Genomic DNA, 22,003 nt, shown 5'->3' on the forward strand with positions numbered 1-22,003 from the left:
CTAGACTTCCCTGCCTGCCTTCTTCCCCTCCTTCTCTCTCCTTCTCTGTTTCTCTCCTTTACATTCCTTAAGAATCTGGGATGCCTAACTCTTGCACCAAAAAGGGGATAACAACATCTAAAATTCTGTAAGATTCTTTGGGTGTCTTTTTTAAAAAATAAAAGGAAAGATGAAAAATATTCTACTCTATTTTCATTTTACTTGTTTCTATAAGTCATGTAAACATAAGATAAAGAAAGATTCTGGTAGCTCGCTGCTTTTCCATTTCTTGGGCCTGATAATGTGGATAATAGGTTTCTCTGGCCCTCTTATCATCATTTTTATCCAAGCCATGTTCAGATAGGATATCATTTGCATGTTGGCAAGACAGTTACTTTAATATGCACTAATAAAAAAAAAAAAAAAACAGACAGAACCCAAACAAGAAAATAGAACACCTTTTTAATAACTGATGCATTGAATGAGAAAGTTTTCTTTCATGAGAGTATATTACTTGACTTTCTGACGAGACAAGGTCATTAAATTTAATTTTGAGGAACTGATTACATTTTTTTTCTAGCCAGAGATGGTTTGATTTGACTGAAGTCTCGTTAGGAAGCAAAGAGGCTATTAAAATGATTTCCAGTACTTTTTTTCTAAAGAGCAGTCGATTAATTGCTTGTAGATATTAATTCCTCAAACCTCCTACTCTATTAGGCTCAAATCAGAGTTGTAAGATTATGATGTTTTTATTGATATAATTAATAACAAATGTTACTTGTTAGCTTGGTTATCACCAAAATGGACATTTGACAAATGTACTCAGGGCCCTGCTCCAGTGAATTTAATATAGATATGAGGCAACATATCGATCTTGAAAGATGAAATCAAGAACATTACCGTGGGAGGGAAAAAAAAGAGTTGGAGAAAGCACTTTACTGAAGTTTTGGAAAAGTAAAAAAATAATGATTTTTAAAACTAGTTATTTTGAAGTTTCTTTGAACACCATTTTCAAATATCTTAAGACATCTGTTCAATATATAACATCAATTGAAATACTAAAGGATAGTTTAAAATACCAGAAGCAAGAACACCACAAAAAGCAATAATACCCAATATGTAAAGATTAGATAATAAAAAAAACCCACTGCTTTGCCTCACTACTCATTCTACATCCAAGAAAATCTAGCTTCTGTCTAATCATAAAATCTAAGGATAAATAGCAGTGAAAATCTTTCTGTTCCATTATAATTCGACAAATTACAACCTTAAAAATTATACTAAAAGATGTACCAATGGATCTCAACTGCGAAAAGGCAAGATTCACAAAGGTAGTCTAATGAGCTTGAATAAGACTTTTAAAAGTAGGCTACATTACTTTGGGATTTGCTCATTGGATGAGTTAATGTTTACTTTTTTTTAATGTCTACTTTTATGATATTTGAAAGAAAAATCAGAAAGTAGCAAGGATTAGACAATTGTCCAGATTTAAGCACTAATCTTTGTTCTGTGAATCCTTGACCCACATGAAGAACCAGGGTGGGGACAGAGGGGCGTGAGAAGCAGAAAAAGAGCTGAACAAGTGTGTAAACTTGACTGGTGTAATCACTAGGTAACTAGAGAGAAAACTGGGTTCCATGAGGCTAAGGTAGATACTGTTATATCCTGTTTTACAGATAGGAGCTGAAGCTGAGAGGTTATTTGTGCAAAATCCCACAGCTGGGAATCAATTCAAAGAATTGATTCTAGAATTTTAATAATTCTAATTTTTGCCTCTAAAGCCTCCTATTAGGCCATCTACAGAAAGACTGTGTAAAATTCTTATAGAATACCTGTTCAATGAAACACCTCCATGACCAACCCTCCTCCAAGAAGAAAACTGAGAGCAGCCAATGTGCCCCAATGTGAGGTTGTGCTTGCTCCCCTCTGTGCCCCTCGAAGATGCTCATGTGAACTGAGCTCTGGACAGTTGGAAGTGAAGATGTTTCACTTCCCTCACATGTCAAAGTCACCTGTATATACACATGTCAATGTTGTGTATTGTGTGGGCATCAAGAGAAATAGGGCACAATCCTTGTTAACAGGATGCTTACAGGCTGATCAGAAGACAAGGGTGGATCATCCTGCTTTTACCCCTCAAAAATAAATGCAATGAGAGTTTCAGGCAACTATGGAGGAAAGGCAAAAGAGATTTTTGTCAAGAGGACTTTCAGAGGTCCGGCATGTTAAACGACACAGGTGGGAATCAAACTCACAAATACATCAGGCTAAGTGGATCTGTGCAGGTGTGAACGCATTACTTCATTTCTTTTGTTATACTACCTTTCTTGTTTCTAGTACTCTCATACCTCATGCTCTACTGTCCACGTGGCATCTCCAACTACCTAAGCCCAACCATGCAGAATTATTTTGTGATCAACATTTTTTTTCTTCCCTTTCAAAACTCACCAGTCTTATTGCACCATTCTCAGTACTCTGCTATCTCTTGGGAAAATTCAAATTTCAGTATCAACTTTCCTCGGTAAAACTATGTTTAAATGGTTATAGTGAGTTACCATTGCTGGTCATCTTAACCAGCAAGTTAGATTATGTAGATATTTTTAAGAAGATCACAAAAATCACTTCCAATGGAAGTGATTATATATTCTTGCTCAGACCATATCTTAAGACAATGGTCTTTTTTTGTCTTTTTTTTTTCAGAGACAGAGAGAGAGTAGAGAGAGGGATAGATAGGAACAGACAGACAGAAACAGAGAGAGATGAGAAGCATCAATCATCAGTTTTTCATTACGACACCTTAGTTGTTCATTGATTGCTTTCTCATATGTGCCTTGACCATGGGCCTTCAGCAGACCAAGTAACCCCTTGCTCAAGCCAGTGACCTTGGGTCCAAGCTGGTGAGCTTTGCTCAAACCAGATGAGCCTGCGCTCAAGCTGGTGACCTCGGGGTCTCAAATCTGGGTCCTTCGCATCCCAGTCCAACGCTTTATCCACTGCACTACTGCCTGGTCAGGCAAGACAATTGTTCTTAAATCAAATTATCTTAGGAAGTTTTTAAAATTTATTTTAACTTAAAAAAAATGAATATAATCATATGTTAAACCACAACGAACTTGACCTTTGTTTGAGTTTTTTTTTTAAGTTAAAAGACCTGAGCGATTTTGTTTATATTAGTAAAAAATGATTCATTTTAGACACTTCAAATTTTCATTGTACTTTATAATTACTGACCCTTAATAAATATTGAAAACTGGGAGTTCAGTGTATTTGAGGTCCCACTGCACCTTCGCCCATACAGAACAGAAAAATAGTTTTGTAGGTAAATCCTATCTTGGAGACAATATGAAAAAGCAAAAAAGTAAACTAGAGTTCTTGTTTAAATACACATCTGAAAATCTTGACAAATCCTTGAGATCTACTGTGTAGTTCGTAAAGTTTTTTCCTGCTGTAACCAATCTCAGTTCACTTCTATGAGTCTCAGATCCTAAAAAAGGTATACTTATGGACATTAGTAAGAAAATAAAATGTAACTATAACCAGTATAAACATCATTGGCTTTGACATTTCCTTATGAAATAGTTCTCCAGAGAAAATATTTGAAAAAAAGTTGCTGCAGCAACTATATTTCCTAAATCTCAATAAGTACCTCTTTTTGTTGTATGAAATAAAGCATTTTGAAATATAATTAAGTTGAAAGAACTATAATCTTGGAAAATAATACATCTTTTATGAGAAAATACAATACTATAAGGACTAAAGTTTATGATGACTAATTTATTCTAAACATAAAGATTCAATAGTAAAAAAAATTCACCAATCACTGTCTAAGGGACTGGTTAATTCTCACTTACAAATAAAGTCCCTTAATTTTCACTCTAATTTTATTTGCCCTAGGAGATTGCGTGACTCCCCACTCTGCAACATTAGAGTTACCAGATGGTCTTGTAATATTGATTTGATTTTGTAAATAAACTTCCAGTAGGAAACACAATTTACTGACCAGTTCTATGAGGTTCTAGTCTACTTCTTAGTTATTTGGGGATATAAATTAATAAATTGGAGTTATTATGTATAAATAAATTCTTTCAGAATGATTTAATATTGCAGGACCTATTTACCTCTGACTAAAATGAAGAAATTTGATTTCAGTGTCTGTCAGTTGGACGATATGTGATGTCCCCATCAGGACAGAGACCCTGAGACTCAGATTCTCAACAGTGGCCCTCCCTTTTGCAATTTACTTGTTCCCACATCAAATGTGCATTTTTAAGATTAAGCATCATTACTTTCATCCTTTCTACATGCATGCTTAGGACTAATTTCTATTGTTTCGGTTTCACTTAGGGAAGGATAAATCACTTGCTTATTTGTATCGATATGTTAGCAAGCATATTTGTAGTCTAGTTGATTTGAATAATATGTGTCTGGCATCATTTTTTGAAGGGAACAGTGCCCTGAAACAACCAGTAAATGAAAAGAAGTAATTCAAAAGCCATGGTGGGGCTCCATTTGTAGACCAATAGGTACTAAAGAGTTATACCAGCTGTCATAATACAAATACTTAGGGCATTTGGGGTAACAAAGCTCAATCTGGGGCTCTTGTGCAGCATTGTATGCTTAATTTTGTAATTTGCTTACTCACAACTATGAACACTTATGGCCAGTTGCCTTTTTAAATATTATAGAATTTTGCCTGACCTATGGTGGCACAGTGGATAAAGCGTCGACCTGGAAATGCTGAGGTCGCTGGTTCGAAACCCTGCGCTTGCCTGGTCAAGGCACATACGGGAATTAATGCTTCCAGCTCCTCCTCCCTTCTCTCTCTCTGTTTCTCTCTCTCCCTCTCTCTCTCCTCTCTAAAAGTGAATAAATAAATAAAAATATTGTAGAATTTTGAAGTCAGATGATGGTTTAGTGATGTACTAAGTCAAATGCCTACTATTTCCAATGAAAGAAAGTTGTGCCAGAACTCTCAGAGTTTGCCTACCATCATACCCTCTCTTAGAATAAGCTGGGACCTCTGGATTGGTGGTTTGGCTTTCTGTAGTCCCCTCTTTTTTTTCCAATTTAACTTGCACTAAGGGACACAACTCGTGCCAGTTAATCCATGCTGTGGCTCCATCTCTTAGAGGTTTTATATTAATCAGAGGTAAATATATATTTTATATAGGTCTAACTAATCTCAAATTGAGTAACATTGACCCCAAACTTTCTTTGTTCCCCCAAGTAATTCTAATATGGAAAATGAGTCTAATAATCAGTTTGACACACGATTTGGGCATATAAGCATCTGCTTGGCATAGTAGAGAAGGAACCACCACATTGCTGAGCAGAAAGTTTAAGCTGCTACAAAAAATAGGAAGGAACTAAGCCATCCCAGCTAACAAGATAAAGGAATAGCCCACAGCAAAGACAGTCAGGACCCATGTGGACATATACTCTGTCTTTACTCTTAGATTAAAAAGAAAGTTTGAAGAACTACTATCCTGAGGCAAAGTGAATATATATTTCTTTATTCTAAATAGTCCCAAATTGTATCCAAAGAATCTTTTCCACAAGAGAAAAACATTGAATAAAAAATGACTCTCATCTAGGATGTATCCCACCATATGTGAAAATAACTTGAGAAATAACAGTTTTCAAAACTATTCGTTTAAATAATTAACTACAAGTTATCTTTTAAATGGCATCGTAGACTTTGTTTTCTTTAGGAAACAGGTTGGTCTACTATTCTTCCACAAACCCAATTTAATTAACCCATTCAGTTCTTCAAATATGCCTCAGAGAAGTGTGCAGAAGGCAGACGGCTTGGGACAATTTACTTGTGAGGACAACTCAGTGGTCTCATGGATTGTGTCATTAACATCATCTACTGTAATATGAAAGACAACCTATCTGCCTCAAGTTAAACTAGTGTTGCTAAGCAAGCCTAAAGTCATACTAAGATTTCAGGACTCACACTGGAATTTATGTATAACTTTTCTGGAATGTCTCACTCATTCACTCATTAAACATTTATTGATGAACTATATACCAAGGACTTTGCTAGGTGCTAAAAATAGAAGTCAAATGTCACAGGAGTCTTGCCTTTAAAGAGCTCACATAGGTCAGTTCCAAGATCTCCCATTTGGCCCCATCACACCAGTGTCATTTAAAGCTGATTTTCAATCTGATTGGTTAACACTTGTGCCCCACTGGTGTTTAAATGTCTTGACTATTCTCTATCACCTTGCTGTTTGTAATTGTAAATTTCAGGAACATGGAAGAACTTGAACATAGGCCACTCACTGAATTTTAATAGAGGTACTCACACAAAGTCCTGTGGGAAAACCCAGCAAGGAGTGGAGAAATTCACATGATGGTATTTAAGAAGGCTTCACGGAAAAGAATATATTGAAGCCTCAAAGAAGGAAGTTTGGGAGTGAGAGCAGGAATGGGGGAAGGACTTGAAGGGTCAGGAAACATCTGGGCATTACCAGAAACATCAGGGCATATTCTCTCTTACTGAGTAATATTTAGAAGCAGCTCAAGTCCTTTTACCACACAATATACATTATAATTCAGGCAATCATTGCACTGAAATGTTAGAAAGATAAAATGACCTTTCCTATCCTCACAAAATATTTAAGGGCCTCTGAGAGTGAGGTTTAAAAATAAATAATAAAAAAGTAAAGCAATAAATAACTAGAGAATAAGAAAGATAGTAGCTTCAAAAATTGGTAAAGGTTTTCTTAGTTGGAAATTTCTTCTAATTCTCCCCTTCCTGGATGCTAGCCTTTACGAGTTATTGAATTCTGGACCAAGGGTGCTCAGTAGGACTTGTGGAGGCTGTTTTCTGACTGTCTGCCACCCTCTGACTGTGGCAAATAAAACACAAAAGTACAATAATAATAGGAAATTTTTCTGTCTTATTCCAAATGGTTTTAAAAGTTTTTGGAGAGCTTTTGAATCAAGAGAATGATTGCCACCCTAAAATTTAAGAATATGAGAAAACTTAAAATGATTCTATTATTTTAAAGTGTAAATATCACTTTCTTACAATCTAGTTTTGTAAGAAAGAGTTTTAAACTATTAATGAAAAATATTAAATAATACCTGACAAAAAACAATGAAACTATTACTTAAGATAAAAATAAATGAATAAAGTGTAGGTATCGCCATGCTTTATTTATTTATTTATTTATTTTGTATTTTTCTGAAGCTGGAAACGGAGAGAGACAGTCAGACAGACTCCCGCATGCGCCCGACCGGGATCCACCCGGCACGCCCACCAGGGGGTGACACTCTGCCCACCAGGGAGTGATGCTCTACCCTTCCGGAGCATCACTCTGCCGCAACCAGAGCCACTCTAACGCCTGGGGCAGAGGCCAAGGAGCCATCCCCAGCGCCCAGGCCATCTTTGCTCCAATGCAGCCCTGGCTGCAGGAGGAGAAGAGAGAGACAGAGAGGAAGGAGAGGGGGAGGGGTAGAGAAGCAGATGGGCGCTTCTCCTGTGTGCCCGGGCGGGGAATCAAACCCGGACTTCTGCACGCCAGGCCGACGCTCTACCACTGAGCCAACCGGCCAGGGCCGGAATCGCCATTCTTAATACATATTATTTTACTAATCCTTACATATCTCAAGATCGAAATAGATTTTTAAATGTTCTTAGAGCCTTAACATCTTTATTTTAACAGAAATTAATGCAGATACTTAAGTGTATAAATTCAACATAATATATATTCAAATATCCAATTAACATAGAACGTTTCATATTATCTGGTTAGTTACATTATATTTTCTGAGTAAACAAACTTATAGCTTATGAATAACAACTAAAGTATCAGTATTTGGCATAATTTGCCTGCAGATAGTGAAGGAGGAAGTTTAGCTCCGCACCATGCCTCAATTCTGACCTCTGGAGGACATTCTAAGAATGACAGGGTTTCTAACATTTAACAGTTCACTCCACTTTGTTAAAGCTTGCCAATTTGTCCGCATGCTTTAGTTAACCTATCCCAGATCACAGAAAAGAAGTTAAGACAGTACACTGGCTTAATCCAGAAAGAAAAATTCCAAACTTCTTTTGTTTCCAAAGCAATCCTTAATATTTTCCACGTGTCTGAAATTTCTGATGTATTTAATGTTATAATAAATAATTTATTCACTATTCATTCTGGTTTTTTTATGAATAATGACAATTCACCAACATTATCCTTATTTTGTTACCATCAAAATGAAGATTATCAGCAAAAATGGTTTTCTGTTTTCCTGGAAGATCCTAGAATCTTTTCCTATGGGTCTCATTTTCTAATCTTGATTTACTATGATAAGTCTATTCTCAAGACTTCTATTAGATACCCATTTAACATTAAGGATCATGTGTTAATAATAAGGAAAACTAATTGATTTATTGCACATTAGGGAAATTTCATATTTCTATACCCATAAGCTACCAGAAAACCATCCTGGGAAATTGCAGTTAATTATATCAAGTAGCTACTAATGAGATTTAAACAAACAAACAAGATTCTAGTGAGATTTAAATAACCTGAAGCAATGTTGCTTAAAGCTCACTAATAATCCTTATACCCTTGAAGTATTCCTTTAACATACAAACATGAGCAGGTGTCGGATGCCAGATAGGATCTTGTTTTTCAGGAACTGACTACCAAAGCTTGTGCTGGGTACATACAGCTGCTATTTTAAAAATAAAGAACTTACGATAATCAGGACCAACACTTCTCTGAAATGCTTACTGAGCATCCTCTCATATATCTGTTTGTTGTTTGTATGTCTTCATGGGCTTCTGCCCAGCTAAAGAAACAGACAACAAAACAAAAAAGCATCCAACCAACTGGGAGGTGATGTTCCCAAGCAGCAGCTCTGACAAGGGGTTAACATGGAAAATACACAAAGAATGCATAAAATTCAACAACAAACAAGCAATCCAATTAAAAAATAGGGAGATGACTTCAACACACACCTCTCCCAGACCTGCTTTCACATTTTTCATGTATAAATATCATGTATACGTGAGTGCCTTGAAAATTGCCCTTTTCAATTCTGTGTAGCCTGGCCCAAGTGTGAGCCACACACCTGCCAGCCCACGAAGACCCCCTGCGAGCAGCTGTTTGCAGTTCTCCTCACTGGTTTCTAAACTCCTGCTTTCATCCAGTTCATCTTTTTTATCCTGACCCGTGGCCTTTGTGTCATCTTTTAAAACTTGCTCTTGTGACTTTGGATATGTCATTTATATGTGATCTCTTTGGCTCCTGGCTTATGGCTGTGACTTGGATTTTCCAACACATTCTCTTTGGTCATTAGCACTAGTGGAACACCAATAAGAACAGGTCCCAGTGGGTTAGCCCCCAACTCCAGTTATTCATCTAGACATAACTACTCAGACTAATTGGCACCCATGGAAAAATACTAATGACTGAAACTTCACAAGCATGCTCAGTTTATAAAATTTTCACTCTCGAAGCTCTTGACACAATGAAAATGATGGAAACTAAAGGTCATTTCCAGTTTTCCAATTATTATTCTTAATCTAAAAAATCTCATAGGAAGCTGACAAGGTCAAGGTTAAAGTAAATAATGGAGAGTCACAATAGCGACCTAACTGTGATGACACATTAGAAGGCCTGATGCTCCGTCATTGCCACGGAGCCCACTGGTTTCATTGGGACCAGTGGCTAAGTGGCTCTCAACAGGTAGGCACTGTCCCCTAGCCATGGGGCCAGTTTGAAATGTTATGGGGGATTTGGGGTTGTCAATAATTGTAAGGCGCTACTGAGTTTAGTAGGCATGAGTGAACCTAGGATTAAATGCCTCGGACAGTCCAGTAAAACAAAGAATTGTCTGACATATTTCAAAACATTAAGCTTGACATTAATGTGGGTGAAAATACAGTTTGTTATTTTCTGAGCCTAGACTGCATCTTCTGATGATAAAAATACATGAAAATTTTTTTTTACAAAATTTTAATCATACCCAAATTTTCCAGGAATATTGCTACCAGGCAAATTAAGGGACCGTTTCATTTTGTTTTGTTCAGGAATTAAACAAGAGTTGTTGTTCACCATGTCACAGGGAAACATCATAGACAGCAATGTTCTTTGTAGTAGTTGAGTCACTAATACAACATGTGTCAATCTGTATTTGTAGCTATTATATTTGTAATGATTCTTCATAAATGAAATATAATTGTTATATCTTTAAATATAGCTATTTCTGATTATTTACTTATTGGAATAGATGTTATTTATTTCATTACACTTTTATCCTATTTTTCATTTATAGTTTAGTTAAGAAATTTTATCATTTTTAAAATTATTAATAGCCATAAAGGATAGTAAAAAAGATATTGAAAGATATTTTTTCTGAATGCAGCATTGGGCCTAGAATAATTAAGAACCACTGATTTCATTCTATTTCAAAGTCAGGTCCAATTTCTTAAATCTCTACTATCAGTTCCTCTACTAAGAAAATAAAACCAAATGGCCTGACCAGGCGGTGGCGCAGTGGATAGAGCATCGGACTGGGATGCGGAAGGATGCAGGTTTGAGACCCCGAGGTCGCCAGCTTGAGCGTGGGTTCATCTGGTTTGAGCAAAAGCTCACCAGCTTGGACTCAAGGTCACTGGCTCGAGTAAAGGGTTACTTGGTCTGCTGAAGGCCCACGGTCAAGGTACATATGAGAAAGCAATCAATGAACAACTAAGGTGTTGCAACGAAAAACTGATGATTGATGCTTCTCATCTCTCTCCGTTCCTGTCTGTCTGTCCCTCTCCATTTCTGTCTGTCTGTCCCTATCTATCCCTCTCTCTGACTCTCTCTCTCTGTCCCTGTAAAAAAAAAAATCAGGGGAAAATAAAACCAAATTAATTTATTTAAATATAATCAAGCCAAGGATAGAAAAGAATATTTTCTAAATAGGGAAAGAAATTTGAAGGAATGATTGAAGGAATCAAAAACTAATTTCTTTCCAAAGATATTGCTTAACTAAAGTAGTTTCTTTCATATTTGGAGTTGAGAGTACCACTAAAGGGGTGGGAAGGCTCATAATTTATTAGAAAGTCAATTCTGAAGGTGACGTACAGGTGAACAGAATAATGAAATTTTGCTTAGAAAGTCAAAATTTGCACTCAAATTATTTTCTGTGTCCTTGTCAGTGTGCCTTTTTGTTGTTATTATTGGTATCCATTGTGCTCACAACAGAATCAAAAGAGAAGATGGCTTTTAGGACTCACTGAAATCGGCTTCTTAACCCAAGCTGAGCTGCAGTCACACACCCCAGCAATGGTGTTGGTAGGAGTTCTGTGTGGCAGATCAACTATGTACTGTATTTCCTTGGGGGGAAATATCATAACTTGGACATAATAGCAAAGATTAGCAGACCTGTTTTAGAAGAGATTTATTAAAGTGTTTCCATTTTACTAAAGATACGTCTTTTGATATAACTAGGGAAGTAAAACTTCCCATTTCCTTATAAGCCCTTTCTCAGAAATAAGAACTAGGGAGACAAGTGTTGTTATTCTCCTTCCTCTCCCCTAGAGATGGGGAGGCGCCCCTTCCCACAAGAGACTTCAGGGTGGTGAGGATGTGATTCACACTGCCACGTTGTCAATTAATTTCCCAACTCTTTCCATTGTTACAATTGTTCCTCCCAGCTGGGAGGAATGTTTTAATTTGGGGTGCATATTTTTTTTAAATAATTTTTATACAACTATTTTGCCAAGCTTGTACAGATCAGCCAATTAAAATTTAATATCATCATTATCTGGAAGTAGCTTTGACAATAATCATTAATTAAGTAAATTAGTTATTTTATTTTAATGAGATAAGTAAAACATTTTCCTAGAAAATACATCTTTCAATTAATAGATTTGTTCTCTAAGTTGTGAGACATTAGCATTCACATCTTGCCTCCTCTTTATGGCTAGACATCACTTTTGTCAGTAAGAAGAGGAAATTATGGCTCACCTTCAACAACAGAACATTGCCTGGAAAAATGAGTGTTTAGCTCATTAAAGTTTTCAAAATGACTCCTGAGATGATGATATATTCTTTTACATTCCACAAAAAGATGAGACAACTGTAACTATAGTTACCAAGTATATCAGGGACCCTTGCTTTCAGAATACCCTCCAGATTAAGTATTTATTCAAGGAAGTTGTCATGTGAACATATTTAGAGGCAAAAGGTTAAAAAAGACTTTAAATGCACCTGTCACAAACATTTTAATGTGCAGTATATCTCATCTTAATTTTTAAAAATAAAATGTACTTTGAAAACATCTTTTAGTAGATCTTCCCTTGAGTTGCCTAGGATAAAAAATATATTGGATGGTCTTTATACTGGTACAACTGATATTTGTTTTCTAGACCTCACATGTCCAAGACATTATGGTCATAGATGACCTTGACTTGCCTAAAATTTTTTTTTCATTTTTCCGAAGCTGGAAACGGGGAGGCAGTCAGACAGACTCCCGCATGCGCCCGACCGGGATCCACCCAGCATGCCCACCAGGGGGCGATGCTCTGCCCTTCTGGGGTGTCGCTCTGTTGCATCCAGAGCCATTCTAGTGCCTGAGGCAGAGGCCACAGAGCCATCCTCAGCGCCCGGGCCATCTTTGCTCCAATGGAGCCTTGGCTGCGGGAGGGGAATAGAGAGACAGAGAGGAAGGAGAGGGGGAGGGGTGGAGAAGCAGATGGGCGCTTCTCCTGTGTGCCCCGGCCAGGAATCGAACCCAGGACTCCTGCATGCCAGGCCGACGCTCTACCGCTGAGCCAACCGGCCAGGGCCTTGCCTAATATTTTTAACCAGGAGAAAGGAACTCCAATTGTTTTAGCGGACAAAAAGCAGAACACCCCCCTCACCTTGCCTCTGGAAAACTCCCTCTACTAACCTCAAGAGGATGTAAAATTCCAGTGTGCTGGGTCACTTCTGGAGGTCATGTCTATACTGCAGCTGTGTGATAGGCTGTATTGTATATTCTACAGATGGGTGCTCAATGTATTGGCTTATTCAGAGTAAATATGGATGTAGGATCTAAAATCAGGTGCTGAATCTGAACACTGCTTACTAGATTTGTGAGCATAACCAAGTTATTTAATCTCTTCAAAACTCTATTTCCCCATCTGTAAAATGGTTAATTTTTACAAGAATGGTCCCCATCCTCATAGATTAATTTTGAGGATTCAATGGGGTAACTCGAGCATCGTATAAAATATAGGAAGTGCATGTACTCAGTAACTATTACCTATTGTTATCTTTGTTTATGTTGTTACATGTGCATATTATAGCATCCAGAAGTTAAACTTACATTTAAAAAAAAGAGATTCATGAATTTATTTGTACTGTTTACTTCCCTGCTCAGAAGTCTCCTCCAGTGTGTTTGTCAAATGAGAGGGGGGGTCATCTTATATTCACTCCGAAGTCATCTTCTTAGACTCTGTGCTCTTCTGGGCTGACCCTGCTTCACTGACACCACTGCCCTTGGTGCAGAGATAATGCCACAGCCTGGGCGAGACTGCCTTCCCTCACTCTCCACACACAACTGTCCACAGTGCTAACACACAGGCTACAGAGGATGGCAGAGGGTAAATTAAAGAAATCAGAACATTGGGAAAATTAAAATCATGTGGTATAGCACACCCAAAGTCCATGGAAAAAAGAAGGTCATTTTGTCCACAGATCACATCTTTGCAGTGATGACCCAGTTGTTATCCTTGCTTCTCTGACCTGGCAGCTACTTTTTTTCCTGCTCTTCAAAGGGTGTCTGTTCCCTCATGCTCTCACAGAGCCAGTATCTGCCATCCTTTGAAAACGTGTCACCCTTTCTTGCCCACAGGGCTTGTTTCTTCTAACGATCCATCTCCCTTCTCTTACTAATATGATCCATAGGATATAATGCACCATGACACTTGCCCCAAAGACTTAATCAATTTCAAATTACACCTTAGAGTACAGCTAGTAGTTATACACACTGACCATAGAACAATCTAGGTTGAGCTTTACCTCTCCAAGGCTTAGTAACTTCCCAAGTTTCTCTACCAGTTTTAGGAAAAGAAAAGATCATCTTTCTCATTCTTCCAAGATAACCAACAGGGAACTATTCTTGAAACACACACACACACACACACACACACACACACCTCCAAAGGAGGGAAGTGAAATTCATAAACAGTACAATATTGAAGAAAATATGTTCCTAGAAAAATTAAAAGTAAAGTTTAAAACCCACAAAGATGTGTCCTATTATATTATGAAGCACAGATGAAATTGGTTACCTTTTGTTCATCTATCTGAGATAAACGATTGCAATCCCAACCTCAGGCTGATCATCCTGATGCGGTTTCAGCTCCCTTTGGAGAACTTAGTTATTCCTCCTGCATTAGCCAGAGTGGAAGGGAAACAAGGAACTAGGCCTAAGCCAGTTGTTGTTCCCCTGCCAGGAGCCAATAAAACTCTTAGTACGTGGAAAGACTCTTGATTCTTGTGGCTCAAATTACTGATCATTATTTTAGTAGATGCAATAAATTTTAGGTGATTCTTTTAGATGTTCCAGGTACAAATAATAGCACAGTCAATGATGATAACTAAGATGCTTCTTATCTAATATTTATGCCCCAATTTTCATGACCAAATTCTCAGAAGGAGCAACCTTATATATGCTCTTTAATTATTGAAGTTGTTAGAAAAATAAAAGTTCCAATATTAGTAAAAATATATTTGTTTTTTAAAAAATAACCATTAGTCTAATAGAAATCAAATGTGCAAAAATCAGGACAGTTAAAAGAAAGAATATGGTGTAGAAATTATCACAAAAAGTAAATAGGACTTCTGCTTCTGAACTTGGCAGAACCATGGTACAAGTATACTGGCCTCTCATGCTGTGAGGCAACAGGAAAACTGGACAAAATATGTGGGTGACCGTTTCAGTACTGAACATCAGGCAGCTTGGGATTGTGGTTCTCCAGGAAAGAAAAATACACCAGGTGGCCTCATGATCACCCAAGGTTTCTGCCTACCTGTCACTTTTCCACTTTGGCTCAAACAGGTGATACACAGTGACACTGTGTATGAGGAGTGACGGACCGTATGGAGGCAGCAATCAGAGTTACATATTGCTGAAGGAGCTGGCATTTAGAGGGAAGCCACCAAATCTCTATTGATGGAGGACAAGTAAAAGTCTGCAGAGAAACTGAATATGGGTTGTTGGGCTTTGACTAAACATGCATAAATGGAGACTTTAGGAAATTTAGCAGAGATTGTCTGCTGTGGGGTTTAAGAACTTGATTCAACAAATTCTGAAAGGCATATTGCAATGAGTTCATGTTCATTTTAAATTGAGCACAGGGGAAATATTATTAAAAATTATCTTCAGCCCTGGCAGGGTAGCTCAGTTTGTTAGAGCTTCACTGGACACCTCAAGGTTGCAGATTCAATCCATTGTCAAGGCACATACAAGGATCAACCAATGAATGCATAAATAAATGAAACAACAAATCAGTGTTTCTCTCTCACTCCTTCCCTCTCTCTCTTTCTTTTCCTTCCTCTCTAAAATAAATTCTAAAAAATGTTTTAAAATTATCTACATCCAATCTAATCATAAAATATGAACAAGCACAGAGGGTACTAGGTGGAGAAACTAAATGAAAATGCAGTTAAATTGGAAAAATAACCCTAAAGTGCACAGGAATTAGGTCCAAGTGTGATGTTACACATAAAGAGCTTCAATGAGTTTCTTTGAACTTGTTTCAGGAATCATTTCCTTGTAAGTCATATCTAAAATATAGGTCTCAATATTAGATATCTTTAGCTAACAAATATAATAGATTTATGACTGATGCCTTGTGTGAGTCAATTCTGTTATGAATTTTGCTGGACTATCAGAGTGAGAAAAACCAGAGACTAGCACACGCCAGCCCTGGTTTCCTCAAACGTAAACTAGAGGCAAGGATCTGTTGGCCCCAAACACAAAAGGTACTGAATAAATATATTCATTCTGATTATTTAGATTTATTTTTTCAAAGGTGGCTATCAACTGCATAGAAGCCATAGTCTTATTATATTTTCCTGATTAAATCATTTAACAAATGATTATTTTTAGTATTAATATATGGCAGGTATTGTTGTGGGCCCAGGAATTAAGCAGTGAACAGAGCTAACACAAGTCTTCATCATTGTGGAATATAATTAAATTGACATGACCAAAAAGATTGAGTTGGCTTATTTTATTTTTCCCTGGATAATATTTTTAGGAATAAGTTTTCATTTTCATTTCTTCAGTTGATTTGGCTTTATTCCATATCTTAACAGATTAGATGGCTTATTAAAGAAAAAATTCCACTCGATTTACTTATAATAATCAAATATCAACAAGTAGTTTTAAACATATATGCTTGAAAATTTGTACACTCAGAATAATTTTCTGAGTAATTCAAAATAAATAAAAGTATTTTACCAAAAGGATATTCGTCACAGTTTTGTTAGAGCATGCTTTATTTATTTTTTATATTTTTGTATTTTTCCAAAGTGAGATGGGAGGGGGGGCAGGGGTGGCAGGCAGACAGATTCTCGCATGTGCCGGACCAGGATCCACCCAGCATGCCCACCAGGGGGTGATGCTCAGCTCATCTGGGGAGTTGCTCCACTGCAACTGGAACAATTCTAGCGCCTGAGGCGGAGGCCACAGAGCCATCCTCAGCTCCCAGGCCAACTTTGCTCCAGTGGAGCCTTGGCTGCAGGAGGGGAAGAGAGAGATAGAGAGAAAGGAGAGGGGAGAAGGGTGGAGAAGTAGATGAGTGCTTCTGCTGTGTGCCCTGACTGGAAATCGAACCCCAGACTTCTACACTCTGGGCCGACGCTCTACTGCTGAGCCAACCAGCCAGAGCCTAGAGTATGCTTTATTTTTAAAATTTTGTCTATACATTTAAATTTTTCTACAATGAATGTGTGGTGCTTTTGTTAGTAAAAGGATATTACTTATAATTTTTAAAAGTAGTCCCTTACGTTGTCTATAGAAAATTAAGTCATCAATAAATAAAATATAAAACTTGTTTTTGAAATATATTAATAAACCTGGAAATCTATAGGTATATCTATAACGTAAGCAAAATGTGTTATTAGTTGAAGCCTCTCTCTGTAGCTGAAGTTTCCTGAAGCAATCGACCAAAGAAAAGCCCTTCTGTGAAATATTCCTTGGTGATCAAGCTTTAACTTAGTCCTTTCTGATGTGCATCACAATATATTTTTATATGAAGAAACAATAATCTGTAGCAAGAAAATGCACTTAGAGTAGTGACAACTCTCTTGAGTTTAAGAATTGCCTTAGCCACGGCTAGCTAGTTCATTCGGTTAGAGCATCATCCTGAAATGATAAGGTTTCACATTCAATCTCTGGTCAGGGCAACCAAGGAATGCACAACTAAGTGGAACAACAAATGAATGCTTCTCTCTCTCCCTTCCTCTCTCTGTCTCTCTAAAATTAATCAATCAATCAACAATAATAATTTTAACAAAAAAACTGCCTTGGATGAATAATCCTAACCAGCCAAGGCTCTCCTGAAAGAAGCTGTTAACATGTTTTTCTTTATTCCTTTTTTAATAAAGTCAGGTAAGTAAGTACAAAAATAAGATTCACATATTCTATCTCACTGCAGAAATTTAAAAGTAAATTAGAACTATTGACAGTCTGGCTGATATTTGTAGGTGAACCTCTGTCTTTAAAAAAAACAAAAAAAACTGAAGACACAAAAATGCTTAGCCGTCGAAACTTGTCAATGAATCAAGCACAAAGTCAATATGTCAGAACCCCTGCTCTGAGTTGATACGCATGAGTTTTTCTGATTACTGGTCCATGAAAGGAGTACAGAATACACGGTGTTTCTACATGCCCAGCACTGTGGGCATTGGTACCAAGAAATACTTTGGATACTTTTGTTTCTTGCAAGTCTTATTAGATGGGAAAAAATCTTATGTAATTTTTATTTCAGTTCAGAGTTCACTTCACTGGTTGCTAATATCTGGATTTTTTTAAAAATGGAACTTTAAGAAACCCCACTTCTTTTGCAAAGGTAAAATAAGCTCTAATTATGGAGACAGTCAATGATTTCATCAGCACAGATGATTGTTAATGTAGTGGAAAAATTAATATCTGGAAATGTCTTTTAGGATTATGATTCCACAAATCTAGTGCTCTTTAGACTCCTACCTCATGCTATAGTATGTTCTCCATGTATTTTGTATTCAACAAATGCTTCCTGGATACCTACTACATCTGGGCACTTGTGGCAGGTACTTGGAATTTAAAAAGAAATAAGATAAAATATATATATATATTTGCCTTTTGGGAGATATATTAAAAACAAACAAATTATGTACACATTCTGGTGTGTTTTAGAGGAAATAAATGGGAAGCAGAGAATCAACATTAGATGGGAAAGTCTAAGAGATGAAATTTAAGCTAAGACTTGAAGTCTGGGGAGCAGCCCAGGGAAGTGAGGGTGGTGTGGGTGGCAGGGAGAACAGAAAAAGGATTTCTTTCTTTTTTTTTTCTTCTTTTTCCAAGTGAGAAGAGGGAAGATAGAGAGACAGATTCCTGCATGTGCCCCAACCATGATCCACCTGGCAACCCCCGTCTGGGGCTAATGCTCTGTCCATCTGGGGCCATGCTCACAACCAAGCTATTTTTAATACCTGAGGCAGAGACTCCATGGATCCATCCTCAGTGCCTAGGGCCAATGCGTTCAAACCAACTGAGCCATGGCTGGGGGAGAGGAAGAGAAAGTGAGATAGAGAAAGAAAGGGAAGGGGTGGAGAAACAGATGGTCGCTTCTCCTGTGTGCCCTGCCTGGGAATTAAACTCAGGACATCCACATGTAGGGCTGACACTCTACCGCTGAGCCAACTGGCTGTGGCCAGGAAAACTATGTCATGTAGAACAAAATTCCTGAATAAAACAAAGTTCATTTTGTTCCATCCATTCAAAGGAAGATGGAAAGGGATAAGGTTGGAAAAGTAGGAGCAGTCAGGGATCAGGTGATTGCTATTCTCATAACTTAGATGCTCTTGACTTTTCGACATCATGAAGCGCTCTGAATACCAGTTAAAAGTTAAGAAACTTCATTCCCAGAGTACATATAAAAAATTTACATAAAATTTTACATAAAATTTCAGAGTTTCTAAAGAGTAGCATTCATACCTGATTTATCCTTGATACAAAAGACCCAGACCACTTTATTTGAGTGAGACACATTTTGGGCACAAGCCTTTTCCAGAACCCTGGGGGAAATTGTCCCCACTGAAGAACCCAGCAATGTACCTTCAATTCCTAAACACATGAGCCAAGGCATATCAGAGAAAAGTCTTGACAGTGTAGAGAAGATCATAAATATTTCCCCTCACCAAGCAAGTTCTGGTTTTTGATAGCTTCATAATGGTGACCATGAGTATTCCCACATCACATTCAGGGTCCTGACTGGCACAATTTTCATCCTTCTTCAGTGAATTATTCACAAAGAATCTACCACTTGCCTTTGATTGACACAACCCTATACCAATGGGATCTTCTCACCCTCTTCTTCTTGACCTGTCTGTTCTTTGTGCAGGCTCCCCTATCCTTGCTCCCCTGGCCCTTGAATGTATGTTGGCTGAGCATGTACAGAAGTCCTCATCCAGGTATGTCAGCACAACATGCCACTAGATGCAGAGATAAGACAACCAGAGTAGGGCTGTCCGCACCCAGGGGAGGAGCCACTCAGCCCCCTAATCCGCAGGCTCCAGCCCCCTCCCCCATCCACATTTGTATCCTCTACTTGCCCTGAAGACCGAACTTTAATTTCTTGACTCATTTTCTTAATGCCTACAAACTACTTAGATAACGGAAAACACCAGTGTTTAAACCTTCTTACTACAAATAGCAATATTTTGAAATCACTATATGATACATGAGATTCATGCACCAATCCACAGCTGAGTCATTTCAAGTCAATATTCTAGAGAAATGAAACATTCTGCCCAGTTCTTTAAGATTTGCAATAATGGAACTAATGTATAAATAGCATTTCATTGACTATCCACTGAAGCATGGACTTGGTCTTAGTGCAAGATTTCTACTTCTGTTAGCTAGATAGCTAGATATTAATAAGGGAAGGGAGCAAAGGGAATCAGACATTAAAATTCCTGCTTGATTCACTAGGAAATTGCAGCTTCAGACACCCAAAGGGATTACAGCCTTTCCCTGCTAAGGGGATTAACACCCCTGCCTCTTCCACATAGGGAAGAAAGAGCAGTTTTTCCATCTCCCCAGAGTACAACCAGTCCATCCAGGCTATGAGAGGAGGGATAAAAGTAGGAGAGATTTCTCTACTGGGTGCATGTGCAGTAGGAGACAAGATAGTAGCCACAGAGGTCTATCAGTCTAGCCTAGCCAGGAAGGATATGATTGGCTAGGAAGAAAATTCAACCTAAGTGGGGGAAAGATTAAAAAGTTGATTGATTAGGCCCTGGCCGGTTGGTTCAGCGGTAAAGCGTCGGCCTGGCGTGCGAGGGACCCGTGTTCGATTCCCGGCCAGGGCACACAGGAGAAGCGCCCATTTGCTTCTCCACCCCCGTCCCCCTCCTTCTTCTCTGTCTCTCTCTTCCCCTCCCGCAGCCAAGGCTCCATTGGAGCAAAGATGGCCCGGACGCTGGGGATGGCTCCTTGGCCTCTGCCCCAGGCGTTAGAGTGGCTCTGGTCGCGGCAGAGCAACGCCCCCTGATGGGCAGAGCGTCGCTCCTGGTGGGCGTGCCGAGTGGATCCCGTCGGGCACCTGGGGGAGTCTGTCTGACTGTCTCTCCTCGTTTCCAGCTCCAGAAGAAAAAAACAAAACAAAAAACAAACAAACAAAAAAAAAGTTGATTGATTAGTTTAAAGAATATAACACAGGTCTAACAAATGAGCTCTCTCTTCTCTGGCTTGGAAACATGTACACATCCTGTTCCTTCGCAAGTGCTCCAATCAGCCATGCAGCCTTAGGAGCTCCAGGGGCGACAGCCAAGTGAAATCCCAAGGACAGACTCCGAGCACGCAAGGCCCGTTAGACGAAGCTTTGCTATGGATTAAACCATGGCACAGAATTCCTGGACACTGGCTCTTCACCTGGTTCTAATGAAGATGAGGCTGGACTTGATCCTTGGCAGGATGGATGGAGATGAGACGCTGGGAACCTGTGGGCAACCTTCCATTTCAACCGGGAATAAATCTTACCAGGAAATCCTCATTTTCCCCTTACTTGGGTCTTTGGAAGGCTTTCCTTCCAACTCAGTGAAAGAACACCATTTCCACCAGCATCACTTATAATGGGTCATGGGGGTGTCAGTGTAGATGAAATGGTGTCCCCCAAATGGTACGTTGACATTCTACCCCCAATTGTGACTTCAATTGGAAATGGTGTCTTTGCAGATGGAATCAAGATAAAATGAGAACACATTAGATTAGCGGGGGCCCTAGTCCAATGACTGGTGTCCTTATAAAAAGAAGGAAGTGGCCCTGGCCGGTTGGCTCAGCGGTAGAGTGTCGGCCTGGCGTGCGGGGGACCCGGGTTCAATTCCCGGCCAGGGCACACAGGAGAAGCGCCCATCTGCTTCTCCACCCCTCCCCCTCTCCTTCCTCTCTGTCTCTCTCTTCCCCTCCCGCAGCCAAGGCTCCATTGGAGCAAAGATGGCCCGGGCGCTGGGGATGGCTCCTTGGCCTCTGCCCCAGGCGCTAGAGTGGCTCTGGTCGCGGCAGAGCGACGCCCCGGAGGGGCAGAGCATTGCCCCCTGGTGAGCAGAGCGTCGCCCCCTGGTGGGCGTGCCGGGTGGATCCCGGTCGGGCGCATGCGGGAGTCTGTCTGACTGTCTCTCCCCGTTTCCAGCTTCAGAAAAAATACAAAAAAAAAAAAAAAAGAAGGAAGTTTGGACACGAACACACATTGGAAAAAAGTTATGTGAAGATGAAGGCAGCAATGGGAGTTGCATGTGTACAAGGCAAGAACGCCGGGGATTGCCACGAC

The sequence above is a fragment of the Saccopteryx bilineata genome, chromosome 2 (assembly GCF_036850765.1).
Source record: "Saccopteryx bilineata isolate mSacBil1 chromosome 2, mSacBil1_pri_phased_curated, whole genome shotgun sequence".
NCBI lineage: Eukaryota > Metazoa > Chordata > Mammalia > Chiroptera > Emballonuridae > Saccopteryx > Saccopteryx bilineata.